The following is a 19,852-nucleotide window of genomic DNA, read 5'->3' on the forward strand; positions in this document are numbered from 1 at the left end:
CTCTTTATTTTGTTCCATTGATCTATTTGTCTGTTCTTTCACCAAAAACACACTGTCTTAATTACTATAGTTTTATTGTAAGTCTTGAAGTCAGGTAGCATCAGTCCTCAGACTTTGTTCTTCTTTAATATTATGTTGGCTTTTCTCTATCTTTTGCCTTTCCATATGAACTTTAGAATCAATTTGTCTATATCCATACAATAACTTGCTGAGATTTTGATTAGGATTGCACTAAATCTATAGATCAAGTTGGAAAGAACTGACATTTTGACAATGTTGAATCTCCTATCCATGAACATGGAATATCTCTCTATTTATTTAGTTCTTTGATTTTGCTCATCAGAGTATTATAGTTGTCCTAATATAGATCTTGTATATATTTTGTTAAATTTATACATAAATCTTTAATTTGGGGGGGTACTAATGTAAATAGTATTGTGTTAATTCCAAATTCCTCATGTTCATTGCTGGTATATAGGAAAGCAATTGACTTTTCTATGTTCACCTTGTATATCAAATTTTCTGTAGTTGCTTATTAGTTCCAGGAGTTTTTGGTTGATTTTTTTCAGATTTTCTACATAGACAATCATATCATCTGTGTTATACTTGTTATACCTGTTCTTTTCTTTTCCTTTCTCATTGTATTATCTAGGACTTCCAGTATGATGTTGAAAAGGAGTGGTAAGAGGGGACATCCTTGTCTTGTTCTTAATCATAGCAGGAAAGCATCTAGTTTCTCACCATTAAGTATGATGTTAGCTGTAGGATTTTTTAGATGTTCTTTATCAAACTGAAGAGGTTCCCATCTATTTTTAGTTTGCTGAGAGGTTTATCATGAATAAGTGTTGAATTTTGTCAAATTCTTTTTCTGTATCTATTGATATGATCATGTAATTTTTCTTCCTAGACTGTTGATGTGATGGATTGCATTGACTGGTTTTTAAATGTTGAACCAGCCTTGTGTATCTGAAATAACTTCTACTTGGTCATGTTGTATGATTATTTTTATACACAGTGTGTTTTAAAAAATTTGTTTGTGAAAAACATTTGAAAATTGAGACATTCCCCACATTTATTTTGGGCATACTTGAAGAAGACCTGACATTCCTGGGCTTATTACCTCACATGGCAACAATCTGTGGGAGCTGAGTAACTGTTGCTGCTCCCCAACCACCCCACAATCCTTGTAACCCTTTAATGCTTTATGTCCAGATACTTCATTCATTTACATCACCTGCCTCAAATGGTCTCAAGCATACTCCTGCCTTGGAGATAGTTGGAGGTGCTCCAAGTGCTGATGTTACTTGAAATCTGTGTTGTCTAAACCTTTGCATATTGTTGAGACTCTTCATTCCTTTGCACCTGTGACCCTATTTTCTTCTGATATTATTCCCATTTTTTTTACATGCCTCCCTCATGGATCTTCCTCTTATCATCTTTTAAATGTTGAAGTTCCTTAGAATCCCATCATTGGCTCTTTTCTCTCTACATACTCAGTGTAGATGATCATCCATACTCACTGTTTTTCAGGTCCTAGAATACCTGCTATCCCCCTCTTCCCAGAATACTTGCTTTCATTATTATTCACATATTTATTGGTTCCAAGGAGCCACGAGAAACAACAGGGAATAATGACTTGTCACATGCCTTTAAAGGGAATGGTAAGTCACACATTTGAAATGGCAGTGATAGTTGGAAGGAATGGCAAAAAAAAAAAAGATATACATCATGAAATATATTGACAGTCTGGAAATGTACTCAGTTTATTGTCACTAGTCTAGTCATAATCTTAATTGACAGGGAAACAGATGAAACCCCAAAGACTCCTATTTGTTTAACAGTGAAAGATTGTCCTAAAATCAAACATAATCTTAGAGACCAGCCTGGCAGGGAAAGAGGAAATAATCTTTAGATCTTTCATTATTACAGGATGATGATGAGATATCTATATCTGTCTGTATCTATAGCTATCTATTTATCTATCTATCTATCTCTCTATCTATCATCTATCTATCTGTAATAGCAGGTACATCTATACAGTGGAATATTATTTGGCAATAAAAAGGAATGGAGTGCTGACACATACTATGATGAACTTTAAAACTATTATGTTAAGTAAAAGACACCAGAAAACAAAGGCCACATGTTGTATGACTACAGTATCACAATCCACAGAGACAAAAAGCCAATCAGTGGTTGCCTGAGGCTGGGATTGGAAGTGGGGATTAAGCACAAATGGGCATAAGGAAAATTTTGGTGGGGGGCAAAGAAGTATTCTAAAACTGGGTTATGGTGATGGTTAACTTATTGTATACATTTACTAAAAATCACTGAATTACACACATTAGATGTATAAATTATATTCCACTAAAGCTGAGGCAGGAGATAAATGGGTTCCAGGCTGGACGTTTACAACTGGCCTCCTGTTCACACTTCCTGGGATGAGAAGAAGATGGGCTCCAGGCTGGACATTCATTACCAGCCCCCTGTTTACATTTCCTGAGGCAAGAGACAAACGGGCTCTAGACTACATATTTATGACCAGACTCCTGTCTATATTTCGAGATCTGTACCTCGATATAAAAACCAGCAACAGGAATAGGGTAAATAACCAGACATTGGGCATTTTTATGGTAGGAACAGAGTGCCATAAAAGGATCAAGAGGTCACACACTTCCCATCCTTGGGGCAAGGGAAACATTGCACATGTGCAGAAAGTCTCCTTGGGGGTCAAAACGGAGGGGGCACCACCCCATAATATGTGATGCTAAGGCCATCCCATAGGCCTCTGGGCTGAAATCCATCTTGGAAAAAGTTGTGCATGCGTGTTGGTGAGGGTCCTAGGGCAGGTCAGTTGTGGAAAAAGAAACCAGATAATTGGCCCAAGGTAAACAAAGACCCGGAAGAACTGCCTTATATAAATGACTCCACCACCTCTTTACTGCACTCCTCCTCATTAGGGAGGACGCCCGCACCCTTTTTCTCCCGGGTGTGCCTCTCTGCCTTGCTTCTATCTTAACTAAACAAACTGTTTCTCTGTGTGCTCTCCCACTTGTTGTACTGTGCCTCTAATAATAAACTTTGTACCTGTTTTTACAGTTTTTGCCTCCATGAGAAATGCATTTTTCACTGGTGGCAAGAGCCAGGGGGTGTGGTGGCCAGGATTCCTGGTTTTCATCCAGGCTACCCAGGTTCAATTTCTGGGAAGGGAATTAAGATCTCACTTCTGGCCACCACTCACTGCTGCGTCCTGGAGATCAAAGCTACTTAAATAACAATAGCTGGTCTTTTTCTATGCGCTTAGAAGGCACAGTGAGGCTAAGTAAGGTGCACCAGTACAAACAGCTAATAAATATCATGGCTAGGATTTGAACCCAGACAGTCTCTCTCCAGGGCACTTGAAATCATTTTTCATGAATTATCTGATATTTAATCCTTAATATAACCTTATGAGATGATATCACTAATATAATTTTCTCACTTTACAGGTGAGGAAATAAACCTAAAGGTTAAGTAACTTGCCCAAGGTCACAGAGTTCATGGTTTAGCTGGAATTGAAACCCAGAGAGATTGACTTGTAACTTACATCTGTAATCTTTTTGAGTTAATTGACCACACAGCAATATCTCTGAAGCCACAGATACGAATTTATATTTATGAGTAGCTGGCAGGAATGGTGGCATTGTAAGTATGAAATGAAGAAAGAAAAAGTAGCCTAGTGTTTTATTGATAACTTTTTGGGCTACCTTGCTTGGATCAAGAACTTGACATACAGCACAAAGCCTAGAGACCTAAGGCTAAGAAACCATCCATTTACTGATAAGTGGTCTGGGAAGGAAGGGTCAGGTTTCTTTTAACTTGGGGGAAAATATTTATTTCCACTTATTTCCTTAATCAATCTTATAAAGGAACTGACTGATTTTTAATAAGCGTACATCTCAAGGGCATAAACCCTAGGAAAAAAAACTCCAGGGGGGAAGTGTTCGCTTATTCATTTAGTATTTATTGATTACCAACTCTGTGTTATGTCTTGTACTAGGACATTGCTAGTAATTAAATATGGTTTTAACTATGCAAATTTTATGAATGAATGTACTATCTTTTAAGAGACCTTTTCCTTGAATTTAGTATTTTGAGTGAACTATTCAAGAGTAGTTTTTATCTCTTAATTATTTCTTTTATCCCATCTTCCTCTTGCTTTGGAAAAAAAAACAACAATATGAATTGATGTGGCATAATAGTAAGAATAACCTTCAAGGATTTTCATCTTCTCACTATTTTTTTAATGTGTGTGAAATCAGGACAGTTAGATATGCAAAAGATCTAACTTAAGAGTAAAAGAAAAAAAAATAGTTCATTTAATACATCTTACTAGTCATTCCCTATGAATAATTCCCTATGGTATTTTGGCAATACGGGCTCTTGTCTAATTATAAATGATGCAATTGAAGAAGCTTCAGCTGGAGGTTGATTCTAGAGGCTAATGGACTTTCTGTGAAAGGTTTCTAACATTTAGCCTAATTTTCCACTCCTTAAAATTTTAGGGCATTACTCCTAATTACTTTCTGTAACCTACTCCGCCACCTCCTTGTTTCATGCTGGTTGCGACTCACTGTCATTCTGGATAGGTATTATGTCTCCCCACTGTGAATTATTTCTGAGTGAAGCATAGTTTTAGTCTTTACATGGGCTGGTAGTTCCTATATAGAGGGATAATTGTATATTCTTCTTTTCTGAATTTGGGCTGAGTTAAACATAAGAGTACCAAATCATGTATTTGTTAATCCTTGATTTAAATGTGAATTTAAGTCTTTGAATCAGAATTCTAACGGATCATCTGAACTGTCATCAATCATTTACTAAATTCATAGGTGTGAAATCCAGGCTCATATTTCCCAATTTTCTATTACACAGAAGATTGGAATGCTTTTCCTATTTTCCATAGATATATGTCAAAATAAAAACACTCTTAAATGGATATTGAACAAAATGTTTACACAGATTTTAGGCATATAGCATCTATGTGCCATTTTTCAAAAGAGGAATAATTGTTATACTGTTGCGTGGAAACATAATGATTTTTTATGACCAGGAAATAATGTGAACTTTCTAGAGGCTGTCAATCAATAGTTTATTTTTACTGATTGACATATGTTTCTTTTAACCTCTATGTAGACTCTTCAATAGGTTAAATAATTTTATTGTTGTTTTCTGATATAGCTGCTGGGCTTTCAGCATTAAATATAATACACTGAGGTAAGGTCTTTCCAGAAAAAAATAACTTCATCATGCTTATCTCATCAATATTTTGCCATTATTTTTTGTAGATTATAACCCTGTCATATCATAGCCATAGCTGCTGGTGCTAATCTGTATTTTAGAGAGAAACGATGAAGAAGGGGGATTTACTATAAATTTAAACAAATATTAGTTCATGAAAAGTGTATATATTGTATAATGCAATTATATATTTTTTTTTCCAGAGGGAATACTAGCTAGTTACTACCTTCCACAAGGCTTGGTAGCGATTATTTCTTATTTCTAACCACACGCTATCATGGAAAGTGCTACCTGGCCACATTTGAGATTTAGCACTGGGGATATGCATGTTGGAACAAATCCTTGATTAGCAGAGTTTCAAACTGAGCTGTAGGCCGCTTCTCCTGTATCCCTGCTGAGAATCACTGTGCAAAGGTTTGTCTTGACTGGCAGTCCTATAAAAGCTGGAGCTTATCTGCTATATTGCTTTGATATTTCAATCTATTTTTGGATAGATTTTATACTTTGGCACTTGGTATATTGTCTTGCCTTTGGATATACAGCTGGCGGCTGTATTAGCATTTACTGAAAGTGCTGTAGCAATTCCCACATCAAGGTAATCCTGTTCCCTAGTGTTCTTTCAGAGTAAACCCAAGGTGTTACATTTCAGGGCAGATGAAACATAAATGATATCTTTTAATCACTTAAAATCTCTGTATACACTAGTAGCAGCTGGAGAAACAGGATCTGCCATAGCCAGGCCACGTCATTATGGCCAGGTGTTAATAAATGCTCCTTTCTTTATCTAATCTAGTGGTCCTCAAATTTTAGTGTGCATTCGAATCACTTGAAGGGGTAGTAAAAGCACAGATTACTGGCCCCCATCTCCAGAGTTTCTGATCTGTAGTCTGGGATGGGGTCTGGGATTTTGCACTTCTAGAAAGTTCCCTGATGAAGCTGGTACTGCCAGTTCAGGGACCACCCTTTAAGAACTGGCTTATAGAGTATTGTATAACCACAATACTTAAGGCTGTGAATGGCCCAGATCTTGGGCCCACACTGGAGAACCACTGAGCTAATACACTGATTGGCACACTTATTCTGTGACAGACCAGATAATAAATATTATAGGCTTATGGGCCAGACAGTCTCTGTCACAACTACTCAGTTCTGCTGTTATAGCAGGAAAGCAGCCATAGACAATGCATAGATGGATGCATGTGGCTGTGTTCCAATAAAATTTGATTTATAAAAACAGATAGCAGGCTGAATTTGGCCCCTGGCCTGTAGTTTGTCGATCCCTGATCTAATTCATCAACAAGGGACTTGTATCTTTCCCAGCTCACAAATCATCTGTATCCTCTGTACTAGTTAGCAACTATGTGCCAAACTTTGAGCTAGGAGCTGTGGGGGATATGTAAAAAGTATAAATCTGGTTTTCCTACTCTTCTTCAAAATATTAGAGTTCAGTGTGGTATAGTCTTGAAAAATATTAGAGAGACATTAAATGCCTAGGCTAGAATAGATTTCATGATATAGGTGAATCTTGGAGAATGAGTAGAAACTAGGCAAAAGAGAGCAAAATAAATGTCTTAGAAAGGAAGGTCAGCATGAGAAAAGACATGGAGTGAATACTCAGTGTATTCTTCCAACGGGCTGTGAGGAGATCTGTGTTGTGGAAAGGACTAGAAATGTTGAGAGTCACAGATGACATTTAACTAACACTTGTTGTGCACACTCTATATGTTGGCAAAGTGATAGGTCCTGGGGGCACAGCTAACCAAGGCATAGTCCTTGCCTTCAGGAATCTCAGATGTGGCTCAAGATATTTAAAAATCCCAAATTCATATACAGTATTTGAAGAGTATATGCTTGGCTCATGGTGAGCTTTCAGTGGATGTTAAACTGAAAGTGAAATTAATGTGATTGACGCCAGGGAATTTTTGTTAGTTCTTGATCAGTAGAGTGGCTTGAAGAAAGCTGTTTTAGGAAAAGCCATCCTCCATAAACTAGTAAAATGATAACCATATAAAAGAATGGTTGTTAATGATATTATATTAATTCCACAGAAACTTTGCTAAATTGGAAAACAGTGTGTGTTGGGTGGCTCTTTTGTTTGTTTTTAATTTGTTTTTATATAGTGTGACTAAGAAAATCCAAAATTAGTGTATTAATATGTTTTCATCAAGCCATCATCAGAACTAAAGACAATTTCCAAAGAGTTGTACCATTTTGTCTTTCTGATACAAATGTATACCATTAAAAAAAAGACTCTGTATAGAGAAAAATTCTCCATATGTAAGTGGGGCTTTTTATTTCTGAGATTTTATTCCCAAAACATTGGATATAGGGTCAGGATGGAGTCTATTATCAAATAAAATGTCTAGTGGGAACTGATGGTAGGTGTTTGTGTGAGTACTTGAGTGAGAGAATCTTCAAGCTTCCTTCTCATTCCAGTATTCTGACTTTAAGTAAAATTTGAAAGGTCCACAAGGAACTAATTCAGGCAAGTTTCCCTAAGAATGTGAGAAAATCACATCTTGAATAATGCATTTCAATAGATGAAACTAGACTTCATTTCATAGTAAGCATAATACTGAATTTGGGGTTAGAAAAAGCAAGGGGGATTGACTGAAGGCATTATTTTAGACAAGATGACATATGACTTTTCAGCTATCTAACCCATTCTATACAGTTTAATTTTTAATTAAATGCAGGGATGCAGATGGCAGTATGCCATTTTATCTAGTTAGATGCTGACAGAGGGTTAGAAGGAAAGTTCCATGTGACTTGGATTTCCTTTGATTTGTAGCTTGACTTTTTGTGAGCATGCCTATACCATTTTTATTATGACTTCTTCTTCATTTTCAATGTCGAGGGATAGCCAAAGCCCACGTTGGTCCTAAGACAGTGATTGATTTCTTGCACACCCTTGCCCATGAGGTCCCTTTAAATAAAAATTGAGAATTGAGTAGTGACCTTCAGTCTTCCGCATTTGACAACCCTTTTATTCCCCACAAATGAGATATTCTAAAATGTCCTGACCTGTATGTGTGAGTATGTGTGTATATGTGTATGTACTGATGATGTATGTCACTTAATCTTGCACCAAGGACTTTATTTGATAATAGGTGGGTCCAGAAAGCTTATCATTTTTGTATTAAATGATTTATATTATCTTATCAAGAAGCTCTGAAATTTATGAGAAAAGAAAGGGGAGTTGGATGGGGCTTCCACATTGTATGAATCTGTGGGATCTACCTTAAGTAATTTTTCCCTGAATGCAGAAGGAATTTAAGAAAAAATGCAGAAATATTATTTTACTCTGTATTTTGGTAGTTGAGTACTTTATGACACATTATTTCCTGTTATATAAAGCTTCAGGGAGATTTGAAATTTTCAAATGAGGTGGAAATAATTAGGAGAGCAAAGAGAAAATAAACTAACCTAATGAACGGGCAAGATTTTTTTCCCTAGTCACAAGCTTATGCAGTGCTGCAAGTTGACCTTCATTGAAGAAAATAATAGCTTATTTGGGGTGAATAATTTTAAAAAGAAAATAAAAACATAGTGTAACTTTCAGATATCTCAATGCTACGATAAAAATATAAAATTAAAGAGGGGAAGTAAAAAAATAAGTGGTTCTGTAATTAAGGCATTATTACTTAATATCACAGTCCATAAATATAAAATGTAGAATAACCAATTCTGGCATTAGAAGATATAAAATAATAGGGAAGGACTGCCAATGTCCTAAAATACTACATAATATCAATTATTGAGGAACTAGTACATGTTAGGAAATATGCTAAGCACGTTATTATATACAATGTCTCCAATTCTCACAATAGTTCTTCAGGTTACCTATTTTCATCCTAAATTTAAATTGATATTTAAAGAATAACAGAAATTACCCAGGTCACACAGGTATTCAACAGAAGAACCAGGCTATCAGTCCTAGATGTGTTCTTTCTACTATATATTTCTTCCTTTGGTTAATCCTTTCTTCCAAAAAACACAAGTCACTGTGTCCAGTTATGTGTCTTCTGCTTTATCTTTTACAGTGTTTAGTAATGCATGGCACAAGGTAAGTTTCCCACTTAGGCTAGCTAAATTAAGGTGTACACACGTGAAAATGAGATCAAGAGAGGAAAGTATGGGGCTTCCCTGGCGGCGCAGTGGTTGAGAATCTGCCTGCCAATGCAGGGGACACGGGTTCGAGCCCTGGTCTGGGAAGATCCCACATGCCACGGAGCAACTAGGCCCGTGAGCCACAATTACTGAGCCTGCGCGTCTGGAGCCTGTACTCCGCAACAAGAGAGGCCGCGATAATGAGAGGCCCGCGCACCGCGATGAAGAGCAGCCCCCACTTGCCGCAACTAGAGAAAGCCCTCGCACAGAAACGAAGACCCAACACAGCCATAAATAAATAAATAAATAAATAAATAAATAAATAATTTAAAAATAAATAAATAAAGCTAACTTCGCGTTGATAGATTTATAAAAAAAAAAAAGAGAGGAAAGTATTAGTGTGTTTCTATATATATTTGTCCTTGAAATAAAATGCTGTGCTTTAAAAAAATGTCTACATTTTATACATTCTTGACTTCCAAAAAAGAATGAAGAATTTTAGGCTGCTTACACTAAAAAGAAATGATAATGTAACTTCTAAAAAGCATTAACTAAAGAATAAAATTCAGGAGCCAACTGATAAATTATCTAATACAACTCTCCCAATTGAAATTGATCACCTCTGTTTTTTGATTTATGAACAGGAAATGAGCTTTGACTGTTAGGCACCTGGATGAAGAGCCCTGGATTCAGCTTGTCAGAGTCCTGTGACCTGCAAAGACCCTCTGGTTGCACTAGGATCATTTGACTGAAGTAAGATCTAATTGCTTTAATTAGAATGTAAGACTTTTACTGTTGAATCAACTTTTAATAAGGTGATTTGGCATACCTCTATAATGTGCCAATAGCTGCTAATTTTGAAAAAAGAGAAGAGTGTGAGTATCATTCTGTGGCAAAATCGTATTATTCTAATTTTTGTTCATCTTTTATTTCATGGAATTGAGCCCAGTTATTTTTTTGGAAAGCATTACCTAAATTTAATTTCTGTGTGGCTGTTGAAATTGGTAGTTTCGTTGCCTTTGTGGTATCAATTGCTTTTTATACAATTGTAATTTTATTGTAAGTAATCAAATTAATCTCTCTTTCTTTTTTTTTTTTTTAAGTTTAAGTTGACCCAGAATTTTATTTTAAAATGATAACAACAATGCATTTTGTGCCATGATACAGCAAGGCTTTGCTTTTCTTATTTATTCCAAGTTTATACAGGTCCAATGACCTTTTGGAACATCTGTCTATATATGGCCACACATAGACTGTGAACTTCCATGTAGGCATTAGAGTTAAAAGACATGTTTTAAAGATAGTTCATAGTTCTTCCTGGAAACACTCCTATTTTGAGCAGATGATGCCAGTATATGATTGAAATACTTTTTTCTGTAAAGCACTAGCTGCAATCAATGTTCCAATGCTGGTTCAGGCTTACTATGTATAAAACTTTATGTGGCATGGATGATGCAAAGGCCTACAAGACAGCACAGAACCAAGTGCTAGGAAATCTGAGCAGACCCAGCATGACCACCAACATACTTTAGGAACTTGGATGAATCACTTAACCATCTGAGTATTCCCTAGGTTTTGAAATGAAGGGGCTAGATTAAACAAGGAAAGGGTGGCAAATTCTTGAGCTTTGAAGGTCAGACATATAATATATGAGTTGTATGGAGTGGCTGGGTGTGAGACAATAGGGAATAGTGAGCCTGTGGGGAAAGAGGCTGTGCCCCTTCTAAAGCCATTCAGATTCAAGTATTTTAAAGCTGGACAAAGAAGTAAATTGTGTGGGGTGAGGAAGGGGGAAGCAGGAGGAGTATTGGACTTGGCTGTTGGATTGAATAAATTCTAAGGTCATTTCCAACTCAATATATGTTTGTAAAATATTTTTACTATGCAGAACACAATATTGCCTAGCATCTGTTGAGCTCTGTGTGTGTTCCTTTTTAAGTAATTAAATATAAATAAGCAAAATGAAATTAAATAGTTTTTGGTTTGAATCTCCCTTTGAACTGTACATTAGAATTGGAGGGAAAGGTGATTTTTTGACCATAAAGTACTTAAATAATTCATCAGTTTAATATTTTACTCTGAGGGTTTTTTTTTTTTCTTTAAGTGACCTAGAGTTAGAACTTTGAATCCAGTACCATAATCAAAGAATAAAACCTATTCTGTAAATTACCAGTTAGCGGCTTCTTTCTTACTGAGTATTCACAGTAAAAAAAAATCACGTGAACAAGTAAAGGAGAGTCATACCACCTGTTTGGGACTAGTTTTATGATTTTTTAAGGAGTACTTAAAAGTTCTAGTGTTTTTTGATTAATATTTTAATTAATATTTTAAAACAAATATTAGTTTATACGGAAAAATGATAGTTGTAGTTTAAATAAGTATATTTTCTTTTCTTTTTTTTTTTTTTAAATTTTATTTATTTATTTATTTTTGGCTGTGTTGGGTCTTCGTTTCTGTGCGAGGGCTTTCTCTAGTTGCGGCAAGCGGGGGCCACTCCTCATCGCGGTGCGCGGGCCTCTCACTATCATGGCCTCTCTTGTTGCGGAGCGCAGGCTCCAGATGCGCAGGCTCAGTAGTTGTGGCTCATGGGCCTAGTTGCTCCGTGGCATGTGGGATCTTCCCAGACCAGGGCTCGAACCCGTGTCCCCTGCATTAGCAGGCAGATTCTCAACCACCGCGCCACCAGGGAAGCCCAGTTTTGCTTTTTAAAAACTTTTTTTTCCTTTTTACGGCCCTGACATATATTTATTTCTTTTTATCACATTTTACTGCCTTTTAAACCCATACTTTAGTTGAGAAAATAAGTACATTTTATCAGATGCAAATGGTAATTAGGTTACAAGCCTAGTAGAAGACGGGAAGTGGGCCAAGTCAATATACTCTGGGAGTCTTATCTATTCTTTTTGGCACAATTCAAATCAGAATTTATGTCTACAAGAAAACTGAACTCATGACTGCAGGGAGCCACGTGTGTTATCCCAGTGATAAAGAGAGAATTAGAAGGAACTGGGATTCTTATGCCTTTAGTTGGGCCCTCTCAATAGCTGCTTCTTTCTTTGTTACTTGTATAGTTTTTAATTTCATGACCATGTGCATTTGTAGAAGTATGCAAGTTACTTCACAAATGATCAATTTGAGAATGGCTGTATTGTGTGAGGTATGCTAGATCTTTCAGATAATTTTTTTCACGTGTTAATAGAAACTGTTACTGCCCTAAGATATATAACTTTGAAATAATGTTTTAAGAGGCTTTTGATACCTAATGCAAGTTCATGTGCCTGATGCACAGTGAGGCCAAACAAACTGAAACATTGGAATTTGAGGCAGAGAAAGGTTTATTGCAGGGCCACGAAAGGAGAATGGGCGGTTGGTGCTTTAAAAAAACCCCGAACTCCTGGAAGGGTTTCAGCAAAGCAATTTCAAAGACCAGGTGGGGGTGGGAGTGGGTCGCAGAGTATGTGATCAGCTCTTGCACAATTCTCTGATTGGTTGATGATGATCAATCCTTAGGGGCCAGAAGATCTGGGAGCTATGTGTTCTTAATCATCAAGTAGTTAATTCCTTCCATTTGGTGGTGGTTATCTGAAAAACTCAGGAAACATGCATGAGATACTATCATCTGGTTACTTCAGGGAGGAGCTATAGCAGAGGATATGGGAGAAGAGTCTGTCCCCAGAAGGCCCCATAGGGTCCTGCTAGGTTACACTTTCACATTAGATGTTATAGTCCAGCCATGTTGTCATGTAATGTATTTTCTGTCCGTTTCTTTGACAACCAAGTCAAAACTGAAGTACTTGGATGTTAATGCTCAAACTGATCAGAACTGGTTAGATCTGTTCCTTCACTGACCCACTACATCTGACATTAACAAAAAGTATCAGCTCTTTTTTCAAACATACTTGATTTCTTCTGAAGGCTCCACATATTGTGGAAAATAAAATAAGCATATATGTGAAAATGTCAGCAGATATAATATAAGGTAAACTATACAGGGAGGCATCGAATGATGTTATCTTATTGTCTTGTTTTATAGAGGCATTTAAAAAAAAAAAAGATTACCAGTGTGAGCAAGCATTCTCTTTATACTCTTCAAGGAATAAATTCATATATGTTTATCTTCAATGCTTTAGTAACACACAGAGTATATGGACAAAGTAGACATTTAGACAACAAACTCAATCATTTCTATATTATTTTTCTAGATTTTAGAGAATTGATGACAGAAATGTCTAATCTATTGCTAGATCACTGATTCTCAACATGAGAATAAAGTAATGCAAGCTTCTAAACTGAGGTAGTTAATTGCTACCTTTCGTGTATGTACACCTCATCAGTGATTCTGAAACTAAGAACCCTCAGACTAGAATTCCCTTCGTGCTATGAAAGATGCTCTGACATGCACTCATGTTAAGACATGAGTTCACCTTTAGCATTTGACATTTGTTAGTCATGGCCTTCAAATTGTTTAATTAAAATCAAAGTGCCGTTGTTTGTAATAACCCAGAAAGAATGGGTATGAATTAAATTAAATGTTTTTTAAAAACATGACAGTGGATTTAAGAGTACCGTAGCTCCTGTGTGAATGTTGCAGTTGTTTGAACAATTTTATGAAATATTCTTATTGTCAAAATCTAATTTAAGGTTTAATGATGCAGTAAAGTTGAGATGTTCACAAAGAAACCAGCATAATAACAGTAAAAATTTAGCCATAGTTGAGTACAATCTAACCAAAATTTTCTGGTCAATTAGATTTGATTGTGCTGAACAGTGACAAACTACAGAAGTAATTAGAAATCATGTATTAGTGAGTGGCTGGATGCTGGAGTCTGTTAAAGCCATTTTATGCTGCCTGAGGTTTACCACCCCTTCCTGGGTCTCTTTAAACTGAAGCAGATGCAATTATCCCAATTTTTATTTTTCTTGAGGTTCTCACTAAACTGTTTAATAAATGTGATTTGTTCTGGAATTGACTATTTTATTTTCTTTAAGAGGCAGCCTTTCCTTAGGGTACAAGACTAATAAAAAAAAATAGGGCAGTTAAATGATCTAATAACAGCATTTCAATGGAAAAATAAAACCTAGTATCATAAATAGCCTTATAACACTCAGGGGCTCTGCATTTCTAACCCAATGGATTGAAATAGACCCTTGTTTGATATTCTAAGTCCCATGCAAGGGATAGATAAGGAAGAACACTGATGGCAAAAGTCTTGAGGAACTTTTTATAATCTGTCCATAAGTACTCCCACATCCCCAATGTAATTTCATCTAAACAATGTGTTTTTTTAGTTTATCTACTCAGCATGAGATTAGCTTTGTTAGGAGAAGACTTATAGTCTATTGCCTTTAAAGTACATTTTAATAAATTCATTGAAATATTTTTTTGTTTTGAGCTATATCATACACTTACCTAATATAAAATGCATAAAGTAATTTAACCATAATATTTGAATTTCATTGTACCATTTATAGTAGAAATGGTAATTTTTGTATTATTAGAACTTGTCCTTGAAAGCTAAAATGATATTAATTTTTAAACTTTTTCTTTAAGAATGTTGTATTTCTCTCAGAAGACAATTTTGAAATAATTTCCTTTCTATTCTAAAGAAATGAAAGAACAGCATTCATATAGGGAATGAAAGGTCAGTCATTAAGAGCTAAGTGATATTTTTTAAAGAGGAAGAGCCCCAACTCATTAACTTTAGCTTTATACAGGTAAATCAATTGTTACATATCTTTTGCCTGATCTCATAAGTTTTTTGAAGCTTTTTACATATACTTTTTCATATAAATTTCAAAGATACCAACTTTTAACCATATTAATCAGTTCGGCAGCAATTCATTTACTACTTGATACTGAAAATTATCTTCACACAAGTAGCTTCATTTCCTTATATAACTGAAATACATCTGTAACATTTCCTTGCAAATTTGACATGTGGTCTCTTGTTAACTTACGTGGTATGAATTTCATACCTGTGTATATATGAAGTGCTTTCTTGTCCTTGAAACATCTTTTTATATTTGTCTTTCCAAGAGAACTATTTCTAAAATTGACTTTTTTTCAAGCTGAGTGTTCACCTTTTAAATAAAAAGTTGTTAGTACTACTGCAAAACTCATTCTCTTATTTCTTTTGCTCTTTTACATATAAAATATTTTCTCCAGAGGTAACATGTTAATATTTTAAAAAATATTCTTTAAAACTTTTCAAAGACAATTTCATACAAATATTTATGCTGAACCTTTTATATGCCAGATACTTTATTGGGCACTAGAGGAACAAGGGTAATTATGCTATACTACTTTCCCTAACGATGTTCTCTGTTTTGTGGGGATACAAATAATTACAATGTAGTGTGATATTGTACTGTGAGCATGTAAAAAGTAGCACAGGGTGGGAGTGATATTTTTTAACTCCCAAATACTTATTTCCAGCCCAGATCAATCTCTTTGGCTTCAGATTCAAATATTAGGGTGATCGGTTTTTTAGAGAGCCATCTTGTCATACCATGCCAGTCCAAAAAAACCAATATAACATAACATAATATAACATCACATAATGTAATGTAATTATATGCATGCATGTTATTACTTTAACATATGAAAAAAGGCATTTATTTGAAATTATATAATATTACTTATTATTTACTTTTCTGTTACATAATTCCTAGTAAACAAAATTGCAGAATAGTTAAAATGGCAATTAGCAGTAATAAACAGGACTAATTAAACAAATAGTATGTATAAAAACAATATTTTTATAATGTTTCATTCTATCCTCTGATATACCAGTTTATTTTAACTATTTTTTGAACTTTTACTGGATATTTAAATTTTAGAAGCTATATTACTGTGAATCTTTATGATAAATAAATTAGAGATTATAACAGGAGAATTTAAAAGCAAACCAAGTAAGCACAAATTACCTACATTTAATACAAAATAACAATGGCATGTTTCTTTCTGTCTCATGATACAGTAGGAGATTTTTACTCTTTCTGTTTCCTTTTCTGATAATGCTTCTCTGAACTGCCTGCAGGCTTTAGGTCATCATTCTTCTTGTAAGTAGTACTGGTAAAACTGAATATAGTCACATGTAAGACTGATTTTGATTCGAAACTCTGCACTTGTCAAGCCCTCTTTATACTAATCCTGGTTATCAGGCCATTGTGATAGCACCAAGCTAAATATCCTCTCAACAAGATCATTTAATTACTTAAGATTTTAACTCCTTGCAGCAGCAAGTGTTTAAACCTGCTAGAAATAGATTCCAGATCTATCTATCCACTCTGTATCTACAGGTTTGTTTTGGCGGACAAGCTGTTTGTCAACCAGGTCTTTTGCTTCTATAAATTTACCGTAGAGTCTAACCCTGTGGAAAATAGCCATCATTTCAAAAAACTTTAGAGTGCTTTGTATGGCACCGTAAGTTAAACCTCTCTTTCTCAGGGATAATGGTTTTAAAGTACAGAGATAATTTGAACTTACAAAAATGGATTCCAAATAAATTACAGTTTTAGTTAAAAAATGAAAAAGTCCTCGTTAAACTTGGCTTTCCTTTTCTGTTGATATTTTTTGGAGTTTTGAAGTAGTCTGTGAGTGTTTGTCTCAGCCTGAATATCAAACAACTTAGATGCAGTCAGTTCATTTTTCTCTAGATTCCTTATGGCCGCTCAGAGTTCATCAGACAGATTTAAAGAAACAGTCCATAAATGTCTCTTTTGTTTTATTATTTATTTTTCCCTTTCTTCGTTCTCATCCTCAATATATTTCCAAATTAGAGAAGATCATTATTCTTGTCCCATGCTTTGGAACTGAATTTATGGCAGGATAACATTTTAACACTTTGTGTGTGGCCAGTGACAATGGTAGCCATTTGTAGACTCATGTCTAAGGAGGATACATTTCTCCATTTCTGTAAAGTCCAAAATCTCATTAACTACTTCTGCACATTAAGGAAACTGAAAAATGATCAAAAAAGCTTTCATTATGAAAATCTCAATTTCACAGGTAGGTAAAACACACCCCATTTTAGCAGTAGTGTATGTGTATAAGGTATGCAAGATACTTAGCTGGTAATATCTTTGCGTTTTCTTTGGTCAGAAGTTTATAGGCTTATTGGGATTTGTCAAGGTTTACATTCACACTGTCTGCCAAATAATGCAGATAGCTGAGTGTGGTAGGCAGAATAATGGCCTCATTAAGATGTTCACGTCCTAATCCCTGAAATCTGTGAATATGTTATGTTACAAAACAAAATGAGATTAAGGTAGCAGATAGAATTAAGTTTGCTAATCAACTATCTTTAAGTCAGGAAGAATATCCTTGAATATCCAGGTGGGCCCAGTGTAATCACAGGGCCTTTAAATGTGGAAGAGGGAGGCAGAAGAGTCAGTGTCAGAGTGGTGTGATGTACAGATTCAACCAGCCATTGGTTGCTTTGAAGATATGAGGGAGCCTCCAGACAAAGAATGGAGGTGGCCTCTAGAAGCAGGAAAAGCCAGGAAAACAGATTCTCCCCTAAAGCGTTTAGAAAGGTAAAACCATGGTAATACCTTGATTTTTAGCTCTGATGCCTTGATTTTAACCCAGTGAGAGTCATTTCAGAATCCTGACCTCCAGAACTTTAAGATAGTAAATTTGTGTTGTTTTATGCCATTAAGTTTGTGGTAATTTGTTACGACAGCAATAGAAAATGAATACAGTGGGCAAAGTCTAGTTTTTATTTGGACAAGGTATTACCATTCTTTATCTTCTCTGTGGTTTTATGATATTCTTATAAATCTCAAGAAGATGATTTAAAACTCCATTTTTCCAAATCAAAGCACCTAAGAGCTAGAGGGAAATTTTTTTCATTGTTGATATGATTCAGTGCATCACTTGATATACAGTACTGTAAAAAGCATGATTGTTAATAAGGCCTGACTAAATCAGGTCTATGCTGCAATAGGCCAACACATCAATTATCAAAATTTCTCCTTTTGTTTGCCTACATGGTTGCAACCTCTGAAACAGGAAATGTATCTTTATTCATGTTGACAGAATAATCAAGTGGATGTAGGATGTGTGTTTATTCTTGTGGTGTGCCCACAGACCAATACAGTAGCTATTTTTGACTGAGCACTGGTGTTTTGGGGGAGATAAAAAAAAGTTTGATTGATTTAGAAGTACTTGCTTGTTTAATCTAGAATCTGCAAAATTTAGACTCCCGAGGTGCTTTCACATCCTCTTTTCCACTATGCCCAATCCCCAATTCCTTTCTGCCTTTTGTATAGAATGCTCTGTCTTGGTTACTTTCCTCCCTAATCCAGTTGTATGTGTCTTTCTATCCGTTAATAAAATAATACAGTTGTCTGGATTATGCTGACACTGGCATTATAATAATTCTCATTTCATTATCTGAAGTCTTGGAAAATGTGGACACAATATGCACAATGTTAAAATTAAACTAGCTTTACCTTAATACGAAGTACATATTTAATCCACAGGCAAAGTGAAAGTTGACTGTTAATGCTCACAATTAGAATACATTTAGTTTGCAAACATAAGTAACATCACTCAGTCATGCAACAATGGATATTTCATTATTATGAACTACAAATCAGAGTTGACAACGTCAGTCATCAGAAAAAAAATTAGTGGCGGTAACTACTGAAAGTGAATCATCTATGCCATATCCATTTGAAGCTAAATAGAGTACTACTTTTAGGCTCAATTTTTTTGGCTGCTGTATGTATTTTGTACTTTCCCCCTAACCTTCTGTACCCATTTCTGAAAATCAGGATATTTTGCACCCTGAGGAGGGGTTTCCCAGGATGTGGGAATTTTAATGCTGAAACCTAAATAGTGTCAGGCAAACCTGAATCATTGGTCACTCTAAGACCAGTGAATAGCTTTGGATGTGATTGGTATTCAACATATCTAAAAATTAGTCTTCTTTCCCATAGATATGATGACAATATATTTTCTCTCTTGGTGTATTGCACTAAACTGATCACACCAGAAACATAGGAATCATTGCATTACATCTCTTAATCCCCTTTTCAGTAATTCACTAAGTCCTAAGACATATTTTAAAGTATGTTTCATTTTATTTTATGAATATCAATGCCTTCCCACAGTTCCAAAAATTATATATATTAAAAGATATACAGAGAAAAGTTTGTCTCCTTTCCGCCTCGTTCCCAGTCTTTTCAGTTTCCACCCAGGCTAAAGCAGTCATTACTGTGATCAGTTTCGTATGCATCTGTATGAATATACATGCAAAGACAGATACCATTTTTTATTCTGTCTTCCTGGGTAAAAATCACTGTCATTTGAAAAAGAAAAGAATGGGCATCAGATAGCAGTCAGAGGTTCTTAGCAATTCTAAAATGCACCTGGGTAAATATTTGCCAGCCTACTACCTAGAAGGTTAAAAAAAGTATCTTGAATTAAGTTGAAGTCCTGGTTCTGCTCTTT

At 35.3% G+C, this 19,852-nt stretch overlaps 1 protein-coding gene across 14 annotated transcripts in view; it reads left to right on the top strand.

Annotated features, from left to right (window-relative positions):
* Positions 1-19,852, top strand: part of NAALADL2 (N-acetylated alpha-linked acidic dipeptidase like 2) — a 1,511,782-nt gene that overhangs the window by 312,874 nt on the left and 1,179,056 nt on the right. For all 14 annotated transcript variants that reach the window (XM_068547430.1, XM_068547429.1, XM_068547431.1 and 11 more), the window contains one exon: positions 10,035-10,143. The gene's annotated coding sequence lies outside the window, so the exon portion shown is untranslated. The remainder of the gene's footprint in view (positions 1-10,034; positions 10,144-19,852) is intronic.

Source organism: Eschrichtius robustus, chromosome 6 (assembly GCF_028021215.1).
Source record: "Eschrichtius robustus isolate mEscRob2 chromosome 6, mEscRob2.pri, whole genome shotgun sequence".
Classification (NCBI taxonomy): domain Eukaryota; kingdom Metazoa; phylum Chordata; class Mammalia; order Artiodactyla; family Eschrichtiidae; genus Eschrichtius; species Eschrichtius robustus.